The sequence below is a fragment of the Cavia porcellus genome, unplaced genomic scaffold (genome assembly GCF_034190915.1).
Source record: "Cavia porcellus strain 051 isolate PalLab524CR breed Dunkin Hartley unplaced genomic scaffold, mCavPor4.1 scaffold_6, whole genome shotgun sequence".
In the NCBI taxonomy this organism is placed as follows: domain Eukaryota; kingdom Metazoa; phylum Chordata; class Mammalia; order Rodentia; family Caviidae; genus Cavia; species Cavia porcellus.
The window spans coordinates 104,391,937-104,408,909 of record NW_026947489.1 but is presented as its reverse complement, the minus strand read 5'-3'; the positions used below and the strand labels follow the sequence as shown (position 1 = coordinate 104,408,909).

At 42.9% G+C, this 16,973-nt stretch overlaps 1 long non-coding RNA gene and 1 pseudogene across 1 annotated transcript; both read right to left on the bottom strand.

Moving 5' to 3' along the window:
* Positions 1–211: 211 nt before the first annotated feature.
* LOC134476595 (uncharacterized) lies at positions 212–16,971 on the bottom strand. Its single transcript, XR_010048429.1, has 3 exons — positions 16,852–16,971; positions 6,007–6,135; positions 212–3,933 (listed from the first exon to the last, which is right to left on the bottom strand). It is a non-coding gene; the product is annotated as an uncharacterized LOC134476595 (long non-coding RNA).
* Positions 12,882–16,785, bottom strand: LOC101788839 (small ribosomal subunit protein eS27-like; annotated as a pseudogene).
* Positions 16,972–16,973: the final 2 nt, after the last annotated feature.

Genomic DNA, 16,973 nt, shown 5'->3' with positions numbered 1-16,973 from the left:
TTAAAACACTGCAGTTTTAAGTTGTAGAACTGTGCAACTCAGTGACAAACTGTTAGAGTTATAAGATGTAGTAAGTTTAGCATTGCCTTCATGTTCAAATTTGTCAGAATGCTTTGAAGAAAACCATAGTTGAAGCTTTTCTTATACTGTTAGAAAAATTTAGTGCATGGTTTGTCCTATTGGATAGCACTTGGAAGCAGCATTGACTGTATTTTTCTTTTTCTTTCTTTCTTTTTTTTTTTTTTTTTTTTTTTTTTTTGTCTTTTTCGTTTTTATCAGTACCAGGGATCGAACTCACGACCGCCTGCCTGCTTGCAAGGCAGGTGCTTATGCCGCTGAGCTAAATCCCCAGCCACGACTGTATTTTTTAAGCTCATTTATACATTAAATTTTTGGCATAATTATCTGACCGTTTATCAGTGTCTTAACTGAATTCCAGCTTTTATCCTTAGGCTGTCACCTTTGCAATAGTATTTTGTACTTTGAAGCTCATTGTAAAGAAAACTTGCTAAAAATGCTCTTGGTGATAATACTGTTATATCTGTTGGAGGTAGGTAAAAGTTACCTTTAAAAAGACCCAACAAGCTGGAGAAGACAGTCATAAACATAATTAAAGCTTTAAGTTGATTTGGAGATTCAGACCAAAATTAGCAGTAGGAATCATTTTAGCCTGATGGCTGTGTGAGGGCTTATTATCCCTTCCACATTTTTAAATCACCAACAGTAATTCACTTATGCAGTTAACAGATTGTGCTTCCTTGTGTGCACTGGTATTTGTTACTTAAACTTGCTGGATGTGGTGCTGCACTCCTGTAATCCTAGCACTTCCAGAGGCTGAGGCAGGAGGATTACTGTGAGGCCAGCATGAATTAAATAGCAAAATTATGTCTCAAATAAACTTGGTATCTCACTGATATAAGTACATTCCCAATTTAGAAATGGTAAGAGCTTTAAAAATGTATCTTTACAGCCACGTAAGCGCCTGCCTTGCAAGCACGTGGTCCTGAGTTGGATCCCTGGTACCAATTTTTAAAAATACATGAATCTTTAAAACAAAAAAGTAGGGCCTGGGATTTAGCTCAGCGGCTTGGGCACCTGCGTGGCAACCATGAGGTGGTGAATTTAATTACTGGTACCAAAAAAAAAAGCCTCTGAAACAAAAAAGGGTACTTTTCACCACACTTCAAGAACAGAAAACTCTATTGCTGCTAGTCAACATTGCATATAAAGTTCTGTCCAAGATAATCAGGCTAAAACAAAAGGGAATCAAGATTGGAAAAGAAGGGGGCTGGGGATTTAGCTCAGCGGCATAAGAGCCTGCCTTGCAAGCAGGCAGTTGTGAGTTCCATCCCTGGTACTGATAAAAAGGAAAAAGACAAAAAAAGATTGGAAAAGAATTCATCACAACCACTGACATGCCATGTAGAATAAGGATGATCTGGAAGCTTTAGGGCCATCTGAGCCATGGCCATGGCTATGGCAAGTACTTGAAGCACCCTGGAAGCCAGCATAAGGCTGGAAGCGCGCATCACCACAGGATCAACTTTGAAAAATACCACCCAGGTGCTTTGGGGAGGTTGGTATGAGGCATTACCACTTAAACCAGAGCTTCTGCTCGACTGCCAGCCTTAATTGTGCATTGGTCAGTGAGCAGACACAAGTCAATGCCACCAAAAACAAGGCTGCAGTAGCTCCTGTCATTGGTGTAGTATGATTGGTAAGTGAATTAGACATAAATGGAACTATTCCTCACTCTCCTGCCTGTCTCGTCCTCTCAAGTTTTCCCTCTCAAGTGAAAACTTAAAGAGTATAGTGATCCACTAATTGGTTTGTTTCTGGCAAAATCTTTGGAAAATAGTATTCTACTCCCATTATGTCACTATATTTCCACCAAGCATCCATCCAACTGGTAATCAGTTCCTAATGTCATTGCCCTGATTTTAACAGGTTTACATTTCCTAACGAGCTATAACTGACTTTGATCTTGAAGTGTAGCTCATGGTCCTTATACAATAAAATTGTAATGTTTGTTATTTGGGGTCCTACATTACCTGAAGAGATTTCCTCAGAAAACAGACTTTTTTTTTGTCTGAGGATTCTGGTCAATTTTATCTCCTGTGAATATGGAGGTGTAGTCATAAACAAGACCTAAATCCTAGGAAATTATTGGGTAGCCCTGAATCTCAGTTCCTGATCTAATTAATGCCTTCTAAGCAATATTGATAGTCAAGACTTAAGGTATTTGCTGGGAATGTGATTGTGCTTTCTTATGGAGTGGTGGGTGACTAGGAGAGAGAGTTGTGTGCTTTGCTAAGACTAGTTACATCCTGATACCCCATTTGTTCTACTGTGCTAGGATTCTCAGAGAATCTGCTGGTGGAGGTTAGTGCCTGGCCCAGCAGAGTCCTAGAAAGTTTAGGTTGACAGGCTTTCCTCAGTCCCACAGGAATTGATAACCTGCCACACATAGTATTTTTAAGATTTTTTTTTTAAAACCTAGGGCTACTATAAAGTTCTTGGAAAGAGGAAGCTCCCAAAGCAGCCTGTCATCGTGAAAGCCAATTTCGTAAGCAGAATAGCTGAAAAGATTAAGGGTGTTGTGGGGAGGGTATGTTCTGGTGGCTTGAAGCCACAGGATAAGGGGGCCCATTGAAATGCCAACAAACGTTTTCTAAGTAAGATTGGAAAAGTAAAACTTCACAGATGACTGTTTAAGAAACAACACAAAATGGCCTCAAGGTTACAAGATACAAGGTCAATACAAAAAAGTCAAGATAATACATAGCAATAAAATGAAATTAAAATACCATTTACAGGGCCAGGCCAGGTAAGGTGGCACATGCCTGTAACCCCAGGACTGAGAGGCTGATACATAAGGATTGCTGTGAGTTTGAGGCCAGCCTGCACACAGACCCTGTCTCAAATAACTGGGTGGTGGTAGGCACCTGTAATCTCAGGACTCTGGAGCTGAGGCAGGGGGATCACTGAATTTGAGGCCACCTTGAACTGCCTAGCAAGACCCTGTCTCAAAAAATAAAAGTACTTATGAGTAAATACAAAAGAAGTGTAAAACTCAATGAAAACTAGAAAGCACTGTTGAGTGAAGTACATAAATGGAGAGACACCTGTGTTCACATTTAAACTGCGTCAGAGATCTAAATGTAAAACACATAAACTGTATAAAAATATTAAATTTTGGGGGCTGGGGATTTAGCTCAGCAGCGTAAGCACCTGCCTTGCAAGCAGGCGGTCGTGAGTTCGATCCCCGGTACCGATAAAAAGAAAAAAATATATAAAAAAAAAAACAAATTAAATTTTGTACTGCAAAGGACAGTGTTAAGAAAATGGAAAGATGAGGGGCTGGGGATTTAGCTCAGCGGCATAAGCGCCTGCCTTACAAGCAGGCAGTCGTGAGTTCCATCCCCAGTACCGATAAAAAGGAAAAAGACAAAAGAAAATGGAAAGATGACAATCAAGAAATAACGCAAAATTGTGTACCTGTCTAGGGTGCTAGTATCCAGAAAATGTAAAAGCTTGTGGGATGCCCTGGGTTCAGTCCCCAGTACTCGAAGGGGAGAAAAAGCAATCTGAGTACACATTTTTCCAAAGATACACAAATCAGAATCGATATATACATATATATGTGTGTATGTATGTATATATGTGTGTACATATGTGTATGCATATACACATGTACGTATATATAAAGTTCTTTTGTTTTTTTTTAAGGACAATTGCCAGCAACCTAATTCAGTGGTAAAACACTTGGCTTACATTTATGAGGCCCTGGGTTTGATATCCAGCACACCCACACCAGAAACAAAATTATGAGTGTAAACAAAGATTAGGAGAAACCAAAACCTTTTACATTTTTTTTTTTTCTCAGCATCAGGAATCAAGCTTGGGACTTCTGATGAGGTGCAAAATGGTCACCTGTTATGGAAAAGAATTTGAAGTTGAAAAGTTGAGAGTGGTGTTACAGTATAATTTGGGAAAAAAGCTGGGTGTGATGGCATATGCCTGTAATTCTAGCACTTAGGAAGCCAAAGCAAGGGGATCATGAATTAAAAGCCAGCTTGTTTCAAATAAAAGAAGTGCATAAAAATCTGCATAGTGACATTATTCCTAATAGCCCAAGATCTAAACAAATACCAGTATCTGTTACCAATTTTTCATCCCTCCAGGTGTTTGCTTTGAGGGCAACACAAAATAAAGTCTAGGAAAAGAACTGGATGTGGTTTATTAGAACAAAGGAAAGCTCTCACTGCCTGATAGAGGCTCCAAGGCAGGATGTCATGGAGGGGCTAAATTCAGGGCTTTACATGTAGACTTTGGAGTAAAAATGAAACTGTGCTTGCCACTTTGGGCTAGGCCTTTGATGTTGAAAAAGCAGACTTTTCTTTTTTTCTTTGTTTAGATGTGGGATCTTACTGTGTAGTGCAGGCTTTGCTCACTCTGTAACCCAAGTTGACCTCAACTCAGGGCCATCCTCCTGCGTCAGCCTCCTAAATGCTTGGATTACAGGAATAAGCCACCATGCCATGCTAGGACAGATTTTTCTTACTTTCCAACTTTTTAGGGCTTATTTCAGTTTCTCTAAGCCCATGTTTCGGTTTATTTCCTAGTCTCAATACCCCCTCAACAGTGGTGTCCCTAACTGCTGTTAGCATTGAGGGCCCTTACTCATTTTGGCTGCTTTTGGCTGAGGGGATGTTAACAGGGTGGCAGTCGGTCTACCACTATGAGGTCTAAGGGCCCTCAGTAGAAACCAGGAAGAGCCTATATCAGTGGGTCTGTTTGCACTATTATCTGTAGCTTTAAGACAGTTCAAAAGGAGCTAGGCATAGTGGCACATACCTATAATCCCAGCACTCAGGAAACTCATGCAGGAGGATTGTTGTAAGTTTGAGACCAGCCTGGTCTACAGTGAGCTCAAGGCCAGTCTGAACCACACAGTGAGACCCTGTCTTAAAAAGACAAAGCAAGCCAAAAGGCAACAACAACAAAAGAGGGGGGCAGGGGATATAGCTCAGTGGTGCAGCAGCATCTGTCTGGCAAGCATGAGGTCCTGAGTTCAAGTCCCAGTACAAAGAAAAAAAAAAAAAAGGCATTGTCAAGAGTCCCACCAGGCAAAGTAACCAAAATTCCAGATCCTGAACCAGGATCCCCATAGCCTAGATAATTTTTAGCAGATCTTAGAGCCAAATCAGTTTTTGGATTACATCCCTTATTGCTTTATAATGGTTGGCATAAAATCATTTTTGTTTTAGCAACAGAGATAGTCCCCTTTTGTAGGAGTGAGGAGATCTAACCCCCTCTGGTTTTATACAGCCACTGCTGTAAGTGAATGTGTTTGGTTTTGGAGGGCTGTTAGGTTCTGTGCCATTTGTTGTAGACTCAGCAAACTCCATGTTTGAAGTAAGTAAGGGATATGAGACTCACTGACTGCATCAGTCCCCACTGTTATCTCCTATCCCATCAGTAAGGGGCTAAACTGCACCATCCTTTTTTGTTCTTTTGGGGTTATCAGTTTGACTGGAATAGAGAGCAAAGGGAACCTTTAACAAGGTCAAGCAAAAATAGATGTTAGAAGGACACTGAAGCAGAGGGACTGACGGCAGCATAGGGGCCTATAATCCCTTGGATTGCCAATGTATTAATTGTGGTCCATACTCGGAGCAGCTGGACCCAGGCCCTGTGAGGGCCTGAAAGGGAACCTGGTGCTGTCTTGACTGTGTCTGTGTTGTTTATAGGACAGTTAGCTTTCTCTCATTTAGATACACAAGTAGTACTGTCCTCTTAGGTATGTGAACTAGGCACAAGGAGCTCCTTCATTTGACTCCACCCCCCTCGGAGCTCACAAGTTAAGAGGTACTAGAGGAAAATCAGAATGATTCCTAGCAGGACATTTAACCAGAATAGGGGGTAAGTCATGGCTCTATTGATCATTATTTATCTTTTAGAGAAGAAGATGGTGTTTTCTTAAAGAAATTTTAAGTTTTTTACCAGTTTGCAGGAGTATCTCACAAGCAGTGCTCCTCTTGCTGGCCCTTCCAGTGAGACTTTTTCAGGTTCACTGACCATGGTTTTAGGAAAAGTAGTGGACCCAGGAATGATGTCTGGAGACTTTAACTGCTGAAGGAGTGGAAAGAATTACTGCATTAGCTAGCTCCCATGCAGAATGGAGGTAAGCAAAAATTATACTAAGTCCAGACCCTCTAGTTTAAAAAGACAGTGTGATCCTCTCTCAGTTGGGCCTTATGCTCTTTTGGAGGGCCCTCTGGAAGTGAGACAGAGCGGTTTCATGTGGGCAGTTAGTTCTGGATCTAGTAAGAAGTCATTACATTAGTAAGTGCCTCCTTATATAGTATGGCACATGGGCTGAGGCCCAAACGTTGTGAGGGAGTTCCTTGTTCCAAGCAGGGCAGTTGGTAAGAGGGTGGTCCAGAGAAGCCCAGTTTCCTGGGTTACTTTGCAGAGATAGTTTCTGAACTCTCATTGGTCCTCTACTTCTCTTGAAGACTGGGGCCTCCAGGCAGTGTAGGTGATACTGTATACGCAGGTCTGCTGAGATTCCTCGAGTAAACTAGCCTGGAAGGATGGGCATTGTCGTTCTGGAGGATTGGTGAAAGGCCTTCAGGACCTTTCATTAGCTAGCTGTCAGAAGGAATTTTCCTTTTTTGGTTTTTTGTTTGTTTTTGAACTGGGCAGAACCTCTGAGAGTATTAGGGCTTAGTCTCAGTAGGGAGTGTTTTCAAAATAAGGGACTTAAATTGGCCTCCAGGAAAGGCTTACATGTTGCTGCTCCAGTTGCCATGTCAGCCATCCTATTATCTTCTGCTATTTTTTTTAAGACAGGATCTCACTGTGTAGGTCAGGCTGGTCTTGAACTATGTAGTCAAGGATGGCCTTGAACTTGCTATAATCCTCCTGCCTCAGCCTCCCAAATGCTAGGATTACAGACATGCACCACCATGCCTGGGAACTTCTATTTCATCAGCTCCCTTTAGTGCCCTTTACAATGGATACTTCTCTCTCTCTCTCTGTCTCTCTGTCTCTCTGTCTCTCTGTGTGTGTGTCTCTCTCTCTCTCTCTCTCTCTCTCTCTATATATATATATATATATATATATATATATATATATATGGAGGACTGCTACACTTAGCAAGTGGTCAATTTCTTGGTGATATTTTATTGAAAATTCTGTGCCTGTGAGGAAATTTCATTTTTTTCCCAGATGGCAGCATGGGCATGAAGGCCAGAAAGGCATACTTTGAGTATTAGTCCTCTTTCCTCCATATAGTGTGAGAGCAACTAGTTTTGCTAGCTGAGTACTTGTTTCCAGGGAAAGGCATGAGCTCTCTGTGACTTTCGTTAGGACGCCACTGCATATGCTACCCGTCGCTCGCCTTGTTCTATGAAGGAGCAGATGTCCGTCTGTGAAGTGTCCAGTCTGGATATTTTTAATGGGTGGCCTTTCAAGTTGCCCTTGCAGTATGTTTCCAGTACCACTTAGGTACAATGATGAGCTAACTTCCCTTGTTCTTCTAGGGGAAAGGTAGCAGGGTTGAGAGGAAGGCGGGTCTGATGCCTCCGTGAGAAGCAAAGATGTGATGAGGAGAGTGTATCACTACAGTAAGTGTGGCAGCTCTGGCCTGAGCCAGGCAACAGCAGCAACTGCCTGAAGACAGGCTGGCCAGCCTTTGGGTAACAAGACTGTTTAAGCAAAGAACTAAGTGCTTCAGAGAAGGCTGAGGGACTCTGTCTTTTTCTGGGTTACCACATACAGTATGAAATTGTTCAAAAAAGTGATGGCAAACCTTTTAGAGCTTTCAGTGATACAACCAACCACAGATTTACCACCACTGCTTTAGCAGTTCACACAGGTCCTTCAGAGGTCCTCTAATTTTCAGGCCAGGAAATGTCTGTCTCCAAAATCCCACTCTCCTTTGGTCCATAGGGTCCCATATGGGCTTTTCCAGAGGAACTGCTAGAGCTCTCAGCCAGTAATGAGTTTCTGCTGCTTGTAAGGCAGTGTATCTTCACTCCCAAATGCCTATACTTTTCTTAGAGATGTCTCTTTGTGAAGTGGAGAGAGTATGGAACAAAAGCACTGCAGGCCAGGCAGGCCAAGCATTGTGCATATCTGTAATCCAAGCGCTCTGGAGGCTAAGGCAGGAAGGTTGCTGTGAGATCAGCCTGGGCTACATAGGAAGACCCTGTTTCAAAAAAATAGCACAAGGTAATAGGAGCATCATTTACCTCCACAAGATTAAAATTATAGGCCAGTTCTCTGAACGCTTCTAGCTATCTATCGGGGTCCTCTGAAAACTTGGCCAGGTCTGCCCTGATCTGTCAGAGTTCTCCCGGAGGAAGAGGTCCTGGGGTCCTTCTGGCCATGCTCTTATCATGTGGAAAGAAGCAGAGTGCTCCCATTCCTGCACGGGGAGCCCAAGACAGAGGAAACATTCAGTCTCTTGAGGAAGTTCCTTCAGAGAGGGGAAGGGACAAGGACAGGAGGGCTCTTCAGATTTGGAGGTGGGGGCCCCCTGGAGCTGAAGGGATAAGGGTTGTCAGTAGTTACTTGACTCAAGTATGTTACTTGACCTGCATGGGTCAGGATTGTCTCACAAAGCAAAGACAGCCTGCACACAGGCACTTAGGACCATTTATCTGCCTTTTGCAAATAAGTCTAGTTGAAGGACCATATTATAATTTATATTCCCCTCCATCAACCCTTCTTCATTACCCAAGCAATAGCCACACCATGTGTGAGTACAGATTAGGTGCTTTTTTTCTTTTTTTTTTTTTTTGTTAATCAGTACCAGGGATTGAACTCATGACTACACACTTGCAAGGCAGGTGCTTATGCCCCTGAGCTAAATCCCCAGCCCCTATAAGCACATTCTACTTTTTTTTTTTTTTTTTAGGTGCTTTCTTTTAAGGTCCAACTGTTAATCAATTTTTTGTGTGTGACACCGGGGATCGAACTCACAACCCTAATCCTTATGCCACTAAGCTAAACTCCTGGCCAATTTTTTTTTTTTTTTTTTTTTGAAACAGGGTCTCACTGTGTAGTTCAGACTGCCTTAAGTCAACTATGTAGCCCATGTGGCCTTGAACTCATGATGCTCCTCTTGCCTCTGAGTGCTGGGACTACAGACATATACTACCACACCTGGCTATAGTTCCCAATTTGTAAGGATGTAGCCCTATGGGGAGATAACTGGAAAAGCCTGAGACTAAGATTCTCCATCTGTAAGACAAGTGGAAAAGAAAAAGTCCTCCTTTACACTTCTGTTGCTCTCTCTCCTCTACCTCCCTGCTGAGGGGTCATGAAAGGCCCTCACAAACATATCCCTCAGTCCAGCCTCCAGTACGGAGGGGCAAAGATGGCAGTCACTGTCCAGAGAGACAAGAGTTTTTCTCTTAGGAACTGATGACTATGGTATGTATCAGAATGGAACCAGTGTCAGCTTCTACAAAACAAAACCTGACCAAAACTTAGAAGGCAAGCCCACCAGGACATTCGTGGTTGAAGAGACAGGTATCTCAGAGATTGGATCTCTGAGGTAGACTCATTTCCAGTGTCATAAGGTGACCCAGGCTTAAGGGACTGTCAGTCTTATCCTTAGTTGCAACATACCTTCCCCAGGGCACCATTTGTCAGGTATGGGAGTGGGGGTGAGGGCCCAGGCACCAGGGTCCAGTGGAGCCCAGTTTATGGGCTGGGGTCCTAACCTGCTCAGTAAGTCTATCAAATCATACCTCAAGAGGTCAGCCATTAGTAGTGAGAAAAGCCCAGAACTGTAGTTCAAATCTTACTGGAGGATAGCAAGAGGGCTCTGATGGAGAAGTCTCAGGTCACCCTAAAAAAGGGAGACCTAGAGAGCCCTGGGTTTACCTTTCACCTTACAGAGAAGTGCAGAGCAAGTGGAAGTTTCTCTGCTGGATACCCATTGGGCTCTGGGACGTGGTTTCCATCAGAGGACCTGAGTACTCACTGCAGAGCAGCCCCAGCCTGAGCCTCATGACTGTCACACTGACTTTCACCAGTTTTTTTTTTTTTTCATTGCTACCAGAGATCGAACTCACAACCTCGTGTTTGCAAGGCAGGCGCTTATGCCATGGAGCTAAATCCTCAGCCCCTTTCACCGTTCTTAATGTCCAGATATTTGCCTCAGAAAACAGATCCAGTGCCCTGCCTGACCAGCATTCCCACTGCCCTGAGTGGGAGTTTGGAGGACAACTTGGGATGAACAGGAGGCTGCTGGGAAGCCTGCCTCCTGCTTTGACCTCTCTAGTAGCTATCAACTGTTCAGCAGGGTATTCAAGTTTCTTACAAACTGGGGTCTTTTAGGAGATTTAGAGAGCTGTTTTTGAGATAGGATCTTGCTTTGCAGTTTCAGGCTGGCCTTGTACTCAGTATATAGTCCAAGTTGGCCTGGAGCCTGCAGCGATCCTTCTGCCTCAGTCTCCCAAGTGCTGGGATCACAGGTGTGTGCCACCATGCCCAGCCTGAGAGTTATGTTTTATAAATTAATTTTTTTATCTGTACCGGGGATCGAACTCATGACCGCCTGCTTGCAAAGCAGGTGCTTATGCCGCTGAGCTAAATCCCCAGCCCCAAATTAAGTTTATTTTCTTCACAGTTACTAATCCTGACACACAATGGATAAAGGAAAAACAGGTAACACTTTTGGCACCCAAAATAGGCGCTTCTCTGTGGAAAGGCAAGTATGGTGACAGAATGGCCAGACCTCACATTCTTTGTCCTTTTGACTAGGCCTCTGACATCAGGGAACAGACTTTTCTTGCACTCCAACTTTTTAGAACTTACCTCAGTTTACCTAGGCCCGTCCCTTGAAACCATGTGGTTTCCACTTTTAGATGCCTGACCTCAGGAGGACAGACTTCCTTTTCTTACACTCCAACTTTCTGGAACTTGTTTCAGTTTACTCAATCTCTTGTCTTAACTGCCTGTTAAAGTTTGTGTCTACATGTCCCACCAAAGTCTCATGCAGTCATAGGTGGGCTTTTTCAGAAGTGGCTGAATTTAGTGTGTATGATCGATTTTTAGTGCAATGCTAGGGTTAAAGGTGCTAGGATCAAGGCTGGATGATTACTAAATCAGTCCCAACTGGTTTGGCACTGCCTCAATCCCAGTAGCCTGAATACAATATAGGGGACAGAAAGAGGCTTGTCTTCCTCTTGTTGTTGCTTGAGCTGTCTTCTCCCTGCTATGAATTGTTTCTCCTCTGCAGTCTCTCATGTACTACCCTGCCTGGACCCAGCCAATGATGAACTGAAACCTCTACAAACTATGAGCTAGGAGCTGGGGATTTAGCTCAACCGCATAAGCGCCTGCCTGGCAAATGTGAGGCCGGGAGTTTGATTCCCAGTACCAAGAAAACAAGTAAATTAACCTTTTGTCCTTTAACTTTGAGTGTCAGGTATTTTGTCTCGGCAATGAGAGAAGTAACTAAGACACTGCCTATTGTTCTTCTATCTTCTGGTTTCAAATTGATAAACAAGTGAAACAAGTGTGCTATATGCACACAATCAAATTTTCAGCTTACAGCTAATGAACTGGTCAGGCAGAATGATGTCACCTGCAATCCAACTTTTTTTTATCAGTACCAGGGATTGAACTCACGACCGCCTGCTTGCAAGGCAGGTGCTTATGCTGCAGAGCTAAATCCCCAGCCCAATAATCCAACTATTTGGTAGGGTGAAGTAGGAAGATCAAAATTTTAAGGCCAGTTGGGCCTAGTGGCACACGCCTATAATCCCAGCATTTTGAGGCTGAGGCAGGATGGATCACTGCAAATTCAAGATCAGCCTAAGATACAAGGTGAGCTCAAAGTCAGCCTGAACTGCATAGTAAGATCCTGTCTCAAAAAAAAAAAAAGTTTGTTTGAGACAGGATTTCACTATGCATTTTAAGCTGGCCTTGAACTCACTTTGTAGCTCTGGTTGGCTTCAAACTTGTGGTGATCCTCTTGCCTCAGTCTCTTGAGTACCAGGATTATAGGTGTGCACCACCATGCCTGTCTTAAAATGTTTTTTTAAAAGGGCTAGTGATATAAATTAGTAGAGCACCCCTGGGTTCAATCTCCAGCACTGTAAAAAAGGAAGTTATTAGCCTATGTAAAAAATAAATAAATAAATAGCCTATGTGAACAAACCTTGAACAATGCTCTCAAAAAGTTTCCAAAAAAATGATGCTCAAAAAAGCCAGACATCAAAATTCCATTAATAGGGAAAAGGGAATGATAGTTTTAAGAATTGAAAATTTAAGGTAGAATAAAATTTTAACTGTTAGTATCAAAAAAATACCATTAATATGAAATGCCAAATAGGTAAATACAGACAGAAAGCAGAATTGCAGCTGCCAGGGAATGAGTGACTACTAATGGGATGGGTCTTCTTTTGGAAGTGATAAAAAATGTCTTGGATTAGACAGTGGTGATGATTGTACTGGTTTGTTAAAGATCACTGATCACTTTTTGTTTTTGAGACACTTGAACTTACAGGGATTGTCTACCTCAGCCCAAGTACTGGAATTAACGGCATGTACCAGCACGCCAGGCTAAAGTATACACTTGTAAAAGGTGATTTTTTTTTTTTTTATAATCTTTTACATTTGTAATTCCACCATTTGGAAGGCTCAACGGGAGAATCATTAGAAGTTCAAAGCCAGCCTGGGTAACACAGTGAGTCTGAGGTCACCCTGGAATATGTGAGACCCTTTCTCCAAAGTTTACTTAAAAGTTTCAATTTGTTTGGGTCACATGAAATGTTTATTATCCTGCACCTGCCTGGCAAGTACAAGGTTGTAAATTTGATTCCAAGTACCAAAAGACAAAAACAAACAAAAAATTGAACTGTTGTCCATTTAATATAAATTAAGAATAATTTTAATCAGACACATTTTCCATCATAAAGTTTCTCCACAAAAATAAACTCAAGAATAGTGATTTCATTCCTGGTCTATGCAGTAGGCAACTATACATACTTGACACTCTTAGTGGTAGGCATTGTTTATATTCTCAATACTGTATTTTGTTTTACCATTAACTTGCTTTCCAAATATCATTACCTATCAGACAAACTTTACTACAAAAGAGAAAAACTTTAAAATGCTTTTTCTGAAAACATTTCAACTCTGTAACACAATGTAATGCATATCTAAGACACGACTTTTCTCCAAAAATCTTATAGCACTTAGAGGTGTTTGTTTGAATTCAAAATTTGTTTATTAGGACGACTTCTCACTCATCTTGATTCAGGTTCCTGCCGGTACTTCTTCCTGAAGGAACATTTCTTGGTAAGCCTGACCTTTCCTTCTGTTGACAGAATGCCATGGAGCAGCCAATACACATGAGTATTCCTCATGCAAGGATAAAGACCATGGTGATTTTAAAACATCCTAAGCACTTCACATCCATGGAGTAAGAACTGGGGCTCTGCACCAGATGCTTCTTCCCATTTCCTATTCTCATTTTCCAGAAAGGGATGAAGATCTTTTGTGAGAGGCATGTTCTCATGGGGAAGTCATTACCCACAGAAAGGTTTTTCTTTTTTTTGAGACAGAGCCTCACGAAGTAGTTCAGGTAGGCCTCCCAACTTGTGAAGATTCTCCTGCCTCAGCCTCTCAGGTGCTGGAATAACAGCTATGTGATATCACACCCATACTAGGGACTAAAACCAAAGGAATTCTACTACTGAACTATATCAGAATCCTTTTATTCTTTGTTAAATTGCCCAGGGTGGCCTCCAACTTGTGATTTTCCTGTCTCAGCCTTCAGAGTAGATGGGATTTATAGGAATGGATGACCATGTCCAACACTTAAATTTTAAAAAATTTTTTGTGGTATCAGGGATTCAGCCCAGCGGTTTCACGTGGAGGCTTTTTTTTTTTTTTCCCCAAAGACAGAGGAGTATCACTAAATTGATAAGTAGGCTGGGCTTGAACTTGCAGTTCTTCTTCAGCCTCTCAGACTGCTGGGATTGCAGTACACCACCACAACTACCTGGCTTTACATCTTTTTAAATTAAATTATTATCAGTCATGTTCCCTACTGGGGACATGAGCTTAAGCTCTTTTTTTTTTTAATCAGTACTGGGGATCAAACTCACGACCCCCTGCTTGCAAGGCAGGTACATATGCTGCTGAGCTAAATCTCCAGCCCCAAGCTTAATCTCTTTAAAAGCAAAAAATAACAACAGCAAAAACTACCTGCATTCTCACCATCTCAAAATGTTTCTGATGCATGCGAAGATATCTATCTGTAATCCCAGCACCTGAATCACTGTGAATTCAAGAACAGCCTGAACTGCACAGCCAGAACCTGTCTCAAAAAAATAAAAAAATAAAGTTTCTCCACAAAAATAAACTCAAGAATAGTGATTTCATTTCTGGTCTATGCAGTAGGCAACTATACATACTGACAAAATATTGTTTTCCTTTTGTCTGCAATGCTCTACTTTGATTTAAGGAAATGTAATCAGAAGCCAAAAAATGAAAGAATCTTGTGGAGGCATCTAAGCGTGTCAAGGTAGTAGAGTACTTGCCTAGAATATGCCAGGTCCTGGCTCACTTGCCCAGTATTGTAGATACAAGACACATGGGCTCTTTAGAGGTTTTAGAGATTTACTATACATACATGAAGCGTTTGGGTTTTCCTCACAATCTGCGGCTGACAAAGCCTGACACACATTAACCACAACTAGTAAACCTGGGAATTCGTTCTTTTGACATAAGTGGGCAGTACTTTCAAAAATGGGGCACATGAAGTTAATGGGATGCAAGGCTAGAGTTAGAAAAATTACTTTCATACTGGATGTACTATAAATCAGCCTAAAATGAAGGAAATGATGCACTTGGCCACTTAAAAAACGCTAGGTAAAGAATTATGCCTCAAGTTCTATTAACACGTAACTGAGACTAGGGCCAAGATTTGAAAACATTTTAAGTAATTTAATCACAGAACATTTCTCAAAGTATGTACTCCTAAAAGCAGCTAGGCACCGTGGCAACCACATATATGCCAAGTACTCTGGGAAGCTGAGGCAGAAAAACCCAATTTGAATCCAGCCTAGTTACCTAGGAAGACCAGGTCTCAAAATTCGAAAAACAAGGTGGGGGCGGAGCCCAGGGAATCCAGCTTAGGGCCAAGACCCTGGGTTCAACTCCCAGGACTGTTTTATTTAAAACAGTATTTTCTTTTTCTTTCTTTTTTTTTTTTTTTTTTTGTCTTTTTCCTTTTTATCGGTACCAGGGATCGAACTCATGACTGCCTGCTTGCAAGGCAGGCGCTTATGCTGCTGAGCTAAATCCCCAGCCCCTAAAACAGTATTTTCTTTTCTTTTCTTTTTTGTACCAGGAACCAAACTCCAAACTCAGGACAAAACAGTATTTTCTAGTTATACTCTAACAACTGGAACACTCACAGTACCTTACTTTCCATGTGAAAGCTGTGCTGGGTGGCTGACTAAATGAGTTTAACTCTGGGTTCATGTGTTCTGTGAAACTGAAAATCTTTTTTTAGGTTCGTTGTTTTTAATGTGAGACATTGGCTAAGTCGCTGAACTGCCCAGACTGGCCCCAAACTTCTGGTCCTCCTGCCCCAGTACCCTACATGGCTAAGATTACAAGCATGCATCAAGCCTATTTAAGGGCTTTCTCTTTTTCTCTTTGCTTTTGTACCAGGAGTTGAACTCACGACTTGGTGCTTACCAGGCAGGAGCTGTGCAGCTGAGCTATACCACCGGCCCTAAGGGCTATCTTTAACATCTTTTTTATTTCTCCTTCTATCCATTTCATAATCATCTGAAAAGTAAAAAACAAAATCAAACATCCTCCGATTCTGTTTTCGTTGAGCAGGCCCCAGATCTGTTACAGCGAGCGAGCGTCCTCATTCCTGTGGTAACTCGAATCCACTCCTGGTACGCCCCGTTTAAAAACCACACTGATGGGGCTGGGGATTTAGCTCAGCGGCATAAGCACCTGCCTTGCAAGCAGGCAGTCGTGAGTTCGATCCTCGGTACCGATAAAAAAATAATAAAAGTAAATAAAAAATAAAAACCACACTGAAACTGTCCACACGCTGTCTTTCCTGCTCGGCGAGGTCGCCGAAGTAAATGGGTATTTACTGAACAACTCCTCGAATGACTGTTTCCAGTGATTCAGGAAAGGCCTGGGATGAGCCCTACAAGCAACATTTCCACACAGGCCATAACTAAGATGTCCCCATTCTTAACAAATCCAGGAGGCCCGACTCTGCCTTTCCCACCCCTTTGACTCTTCTAGTCCTCGAAACAGAGAAAAGGCAAAAAACGTACAAAAGAACGCAGCGACACCCTTTGAGTCGACTTCAACTAAGCCGAGGAGTCCATGAATGCAGCAAAGCATCCGCAGTGTCCCAGCGGAGCCCAAGGCCTCCGGCCGCCCCGGGATGTCCCCGGCAGTCGGAGAATCGTAGGCTGGCTCGGAGGCCAGACCTCGGCACACAGCAGCCTTCGGGAAAGCGGAGGCCTCGCCCAGGGCCACGCGCCTCGGCCGGCACACAGAGCCCCGAGGGGGCGGGTAGGTCTCCTGTTGTGCCCTGCTTGTCCTTACTCTCCCCTCCCGATGGGACAACGCTCGGCAATGGCTAGGGCAAAGCCCGTTAGTATCCAGAATGCGCTCTGGGAAGCCCACCGGGAGATCCAAGGCCGCCTCTTCGCCCCTGTGGGGAAAATGGCGCCCGCCACCCTTGCTCCCTCCCGGGTAATCACAAGGAGCAGCCTCCCTCCCTCGATACAAAATGGCGCCTCCTGCTGGAGCCCCAGAATCAGCATAACTCACTTGTCAGTGAGATGGTGTCGATTAGGGATGAGCGGTTCTGTCAACCAGTCATACACAGGAACTTTGAGTCCTCCCTTTGCGATAGCCACTCAGGCGCTAACCAGAAGGCCAGGGTCGTATGA